This window comes from Pygocentrus nattereri, chromosome 26, assembly GCF_015220715.1.
Source record: "Pygocentrus nattereri isolate fPygNat1 chromosome 26, fPygNat1.pri, whole genome shotgun sequence".
Lineage (NCBI taxonomy): Eukaryota > Metazoa > Chordata > Actinopteri > Characiformes > Serrasalmidae > Pygocentrus > Pygocentrus nattereri.
In genome coordinates this window covers 29,607,548-29,614,138 of record NC_051236.1, presented here as the reverse complement: position 1 = coordinate 29,614,138, position 6,591 = coordinate 29,607,548, and positions in this window count along the sequence as shown.

Sequence of the window (6,591 nt, the reverse complement as noted above, 5' to 3'; positions counted from 1 at the left end):
TAAATCCATATGTTTCTAAGTTGCCTATTATTAGCGCTTAGCACTACCTGCCTCGATACCATTTGAGAATATTTCGGGGAAGTTCTCCTGTCCTCGGATTGCGTTACCTCCTTTGACCTCTAGATGGCTCATGAGACTGTATAATGTCTGCTCCGTGACTAGGCTGTGTTTACTACTAGAAATCGCCAGCGATTTATGTTTGTATTGTGTGGATTTTTACATCTTTAGTAGAATACTTTTGAGCATTAATGTTTGTAGTAGTATACTTTTGAGTATTAATGTTTGTAGTAGCATACTTTTAACCATTAATATCAGAAGGCATTAACTCACGCTTAGCATTAAAGAGTTATGACATTCATATGGCAGGGCAGCTACAACAGGCAGTTTGTGACAAACATGCAGAGATGTACGCAACAGGAAACTGGCCAAGGCCACAAACTGAAGTAGGTCTGCGCTTAACCGTTAAAACGTGAGGTTTTCGTTAGAACATGAGGTTTTCACATCCATATATGGTAAACCATATGTCCATTGCACCCCCTAAACAGGAACATGTACACATTTAGGTTTAACTTATACGCACACACATATTCAGCTTCAGGGTATAAAAGGAGTCAGAACACATTGGGAGGTCAGAGCTTACTTGGGAGATACATGATGCATGTTCTCTGTTTGTAACCTCTCCAGAATTCTGTAATAAAACTTTGTTTGTTTAAATTCAGTCTGATCTACTCGTCTCATTTGTTTTGCATCCACGAACACGCAGGACTGGTTTCGTCCACAATTTGGTGACCCCGACGTGATGCAAAGGAGACCATTGGAAAAACAGGCTTGATCTTTCTCCTCCATTACTCATCACAGGCGCGCCATTTACTCAGGTTGGCAGAAACCTATTTAAATAAATTCTGCATATTGACAACTGCTAAATTATGGATGGGTAAAAGAGGTTGGATCAGGTAATTAAATTTAAAGGACTGAATTGGAACAAACGTAAGATAATGGAAAACGTTTTTGGGTAAATGGTAAAGTGATACTGAGTGATATAAGGTAATAAGTTATTGGGTCTGTGTTTTTGCCGGGAATTGGTGAACCCCTCCCATCATCTGACGAGTGATTGGGATAAGGACTGGGTTGAAAGCCCCTGGGATTGGCTCTCCCTAAAACAGGGTTGGAGACCCTGAGGTTCAAGTCCTCTAAAGTACCAGGTTGGAGACCCTGAGGTTCAAGTCCTCTAAAAGTATCAGGTTGGAGTCCTTGAGGTTTGAGTCCTCTAAAGTACCGGGTTGGAGTCCCTGAGGGTGGTCCTCTAAAGTACCGGGTTGGAGTCCCTGAGGGTGGTCCTCTAAAGCGCCCATTCGTGATAAGTTTGAAGTTCCTCACATGCAGCAAACCTAACGGTGATAACTGAGCATTGTGAGTGGAGCAAGTAAAACTTAGAAAACGTCTTGGTGAGTACCAGTTTTTTGATCAACATGGCTGAATACGGTAGAAAAAGATTTAGAGAAGGAATTGGATAACAAATTTGGAGTAGAGGCTTTCCCTACCGTGAGGGAAGACAGTAAATCAATCTGTACAATGTTGATCAATCACTGGATTCCCCAACACGGGTTTCCCAAAAGAATTCACTCAGATAATGGTACTCACTTAATAAGTAACGCCTTGGCATGGGTAGAACAATTATTAGGCCTATAGCTTCTTAACGGTAAGATATCTGTACATTAGTCACTGCGTGGAAATTGGCTTTGAGAAATAGTCAGATTTTGCTAGATAAAATTTGGCGGACACTCTGGGCCCAGGGAATTTGGTAGATAAAGTTAATAAAGAAAAGTGAATGGTGGCAAAAGCATGCTATAATAATGTATGAATGAGTCGACTTGAGTCGTTTTGTGTTTTGTAAAGTTTTCGTTCTTTGAGAAAAAAAGAAGAGAAAGGGGGGTTGGTCTCCCTCTCTCTCTCCCTCTCTGCGCGTTGTGTGTGTCTCAGCTCATTGTGTGTGTGTGTGTGTGTGTGTGTGTACATGAAGCTGGACTTTGTCTGTGTGTCAGCCCCTCCTTTTCTGAGTAAGATGTGTGTGCGCAGATTTGGGTCTGTGTGTGTGTCTGAGTGCCACACCTCAGTCTTCTCTTTCTGGGGGTGAAGAGTTTATGTTCTCTGACCTGCTGTGTCTATAGAGTAACTTTATGAGAGTTGGGGATTGACAAGGAATGATATTTGCTTTGTATAGTTAAAACTTAAGGAGCCTTTGTAGGGGACTTTGCTGGAAAAAATAAAATAAATAAATAAATAAATAAATTGATGAGCCTCTTTTATGGAGGACAATTAAAGGTAAAATCACTAGTTAAAGTGAGTATGAGACCCACAAAGGACTTTGCTAGTTTAAGGGAAACATGTTATACTGAAGATATTAAATAATGTATATTCAAATTTGAATACTATTAATGTGAGTAGGAAAAGTCATATGTTCTATGTTTTGTTTCACCTTTATATGGTTATAAACAACAATGAGTCTTCTTTGGGAGACAAAAGAGGACTTTTGAGTATATAGAGGACATCTAAGAGTTAAGTAAAATCTATGAACCTCTTTTCAGAGACGTTGATAAAAATATATATATATATAAATGAGATGAGCTCCCAAGAAAGGACAGAATAGTTGAGGAAGTAAATAACCACTGTGCTGACAGATAAGTGTATAAATTTGTGCATTGTTAAAAGAATGGATTGGGATTAACTCTTTGTTGTGTCATATTCACTTTTGTTTGAATGAGCAGGAGAGAGCCAGATGACTGTGGGCGGAGAACCAGTGCATTACCTAACCTGAGCTCCATTGAAGACATCTGTGGGTGAATAAGAGGCTACTGTTTTATCCACAAACTCTTTCACAAACTTAGAAATTAGTATTTAGATGTAAGTGCATTTAATTCTAGCTAGCACTGTTTATAAATCTTCAGTGTGTGTTCATTTATTGATGAATACATTAATTAACAATAAGGGTTAATAAGGGAATGGTTAAAAAGACAAAAAAGCAAACTAAGGTGTCAAATGTAATTAATCCGTTTGATGTTGTGCGGAAGAGATTATGGTGGGAACACAGCCTACCATAGGAGGTATCAGGAGACTTTTAGTTAATCTCCTAGGGGTTCCAGCTATGGACAGATTCTACAGAAAGCTGGACTTAATCGATATGTGGGGACTGCTGTGAATGATCCAGAGCTGTTTTCTGCAGTTTGAGGTTGAATGTAGAGAGCATTGAGAGATATATTTCCGACAAATGCGTATACTGATAATATTCTGATTGAGCCACTGGGACTGGAAGAAAACCCGAGAGCTTATGTGTCAAGAGCCCTTCAAGTGTGGACAGATTATATAGCCCACTAGGTGGGGCTTTACAGGAAAAAGGACCAAGACCAGAAAGAACAGGATCAAGAAATCCTCAGGAAACCTAAGCACATACAACTGGTGGATGACAAGAAGAAGGAGAAGAAGCAGGCTTTGGTTATATAGAGTCAGTCCCCACTAAATCAGCTATCATCACAACAATAGCTGAGTCAGGTTCGGCTCTAACTAGCTCAGCTATCATTGATACCTCCAGATGTTGCATGCTATGATGAAACACATGGGTTAGCTCATGTTCCAAGAGGGAAAGTTGGAAGTAAAATCACAAAGGCGTCTGGGTTTTGGGCACCATACTTTCTTGAGCAGATTGATTATGTCATAGGCAGGTGCACAATCTGTCTGAGAAATAATGTTCGGAAGGGTATGATAGTTCCTCCTGGTCGCATTCCGACTCCAAGGGGTCCTATGCATGAGTTGTTGTGGATTTTTGTTGACATGATAAAACCAGTTGAAGGGAAAAGGTATTTATTAGTGGTAGTAGACAGATTCTTGCGTTGGCCTGAGCCTCGTCTGACTAAGCGTAAAGACGCTTTATCGGTACCTAAATTTTTGTGTAAAGAAGTCATAGATAGATGGGGACTTCCAGATTGGATCTCCTCAGATAATGGGAAAGGGTTTGTGGATAAGACAGTAAGACTGATTTTGCAAAAATTGGGGGTTGGACAATGTTTTGGAGCAGTTTACCATCCATGAAGTCAAGGGATTTGTGAAAAAATGAATGCTAGTTTGAAAAATCGCATTGCCAAAATTTGTTAGCAGAGAGGTTTAAATTGGGTAGCAGCACTCCCATTAACATTAATGACGAAGACGAGGATGAGGTGGAAGAAGGTTAACTGGTGGAGGAATATTCTTTTTGAATATTTAACCATTATATATTTATTCTTAGTGGATCTCGCATTCTCATATGGAGTTGTGATTCGCATATGATGTGTCTGTTGTTTCTGCCAAAGATACTCGCTGTTGTTTTCTTTCCCTTTTAGAAAGAAAGGGGGGAGGTTTAGTGTTTGGAAATCGGGATGCATTGAAGGGGTGCACACCTTCACATATGGACGATAAACATGGACAGAGAAACTCTGAACAAGAAGGTCTACACTCAACACCATCAACACAACTTGGGGAGTCGACATATGGAAGAGTTTCAGTCTGATACATTGATGTGTTTATATGTCTTTGCTTAGTATGTGAATTAATATTGATTGAGTACGTTGGGACCTCAGATGTGTTTTATTTTCTTTTCACGAATTAGGGAAATGGGTTTTTAGGTTTGTTATCGGGTCCGATAGGTCGACTAGCCCGCTAACGAACATTATTTTAATTTGTTTATTTTTGGGGTTCCATATGTATTAGCTTAAGTCAACTTCATACATGTTGAATTTTTCCTTTTAACGTTGGACTGGAGTTCCATAAAGGAGGTTGCTTGTGGCAGGAGAACCGTGAGAGAATTTTTCCTGTCTAAGGAAACTTTCAGGAAAGTTGGCTGCCTGACAGGTTTTTTCGCTCTCACACTCCAGACAATGTGCAGTTGTTAAGAAAATGTAATGTGTTATATGTGTAAACGCACATATGTTCATCTTTTTTTCGAAGCTCTGTATAGCCGCGAAGGGGGAATATGAGGTGTATAGACGATCAACTATGAACAAAGACCGTTGTATTAGTAGATATGGGGGAATAGAATTAGACTACACCCTAGGCAGCTCCACAGCATGGACATTTGATTTGTATGACATTAACTGCGCAGGTCAGAATTCATCATACAGAGGTTACGACGAGTATAAGTTAGTTGATCAAATAGCCGCAGGATTCGAAAATATTCCTGATATCTCTGCCCTCTTCCCCGTCACCCCCAACAAAAATGTAGACCGCATCAATTACGTTAATTACCAGGTCATGCACCTCGCCAATTTAACTAAGGTAGCCGTTGAGGGCCTCAGCGCACAGCTCTCAGCCACATCTTTGATGACTATACAAAATAGAATGGCCCTAGACATGCTTTTGGCGGACACAGGAGCTGTCTGTCACATCTTTGGTGATATGTGTTGTACATTCATCCCCAGCAACGCCGCCCCGGATGGGTCAGTTACTAAAGCCCTAGAAGGCCTCAAAGCTCTCTCTAAAGAAATGCATGACAACTTCATCACGGGATGGTTAGATAAGGTGTTTGGCAAATGGAAAGCTGTGTTTATTTCGCTATGCACGTCGAGCGAAGTATTTTTGGCCATCCTCATTACATGCGGCTGTTGTTGTGTTCCCTGCATTAGGACGTTAGCAGAAAGATTCATCACCTCAATGTTTCACAAACAGGAACTAAAGGGGACTATTATAATGCTTCTACTGGGAAAGGGACATGATAGTGTGGATGAAGGCGACGACAATGATCCGGCAGCAGATATTACGCTTAACCTGGGGGGCACGGAATACGTGTGAGGATTGACCTTTCAGGGGAAAGGTCAAAAGGGGGAATTGTGGATTTTTACATCTTTAGTAGAATACTTTTGAGCATTAATATTTGTAGTAGTATACTTTTGAGTATTAATGTTTGTAGTAGTATACTTTTAACCATTAATATCAGAAGGCATTAACTCGCGCTTAGCATTAAAGAGTTATGACATTCATATGGCAGGGCAGCTACAACAGGCAGTTTGTGACAAACATGCAGAGATGTACGCAACAGGAAACTGGCCAAGGCCACAAACTGAAGTAGGTCTGCGCTTAACCGTTAAAACGTGAGGTTTTCGTTAGAACATGAGGTTTTCACATCCATATATGGTAAACCATATGTCCATTGCACCCCCTAAACAGGAACATGTACACATTTAGGTTTAACTTATACGCACACACATATTCAGCTTCAGGGTATAAAAGGAGTCAGAACACATTGGGAGGTCAGAGCTTACTTGGGAGATACATGATGCATGTTCTCTGTTTGTAACCTCTCCAGAATTCTGTAATAAAACTTTGTTTGTTTAAATTCAGTCTGATCTACTCGTCTCATTTGTTTTGCATCCACTGGTTTCGTCCACAATTGGTAGTGTATTACAGGCACTTAACTGTTAACGTAATTACAGATTGTTATTTGTATTTTATAGAGCTTTATTTCTATTTCTTGTTTCCTCTACCCTCTCAGACTGTGAGAAGAGACCCTCCAGTGTGGTGCAAGCCCGAGGAGGAACTGCACGAAGGCATATACAACCTAAAGCTTGA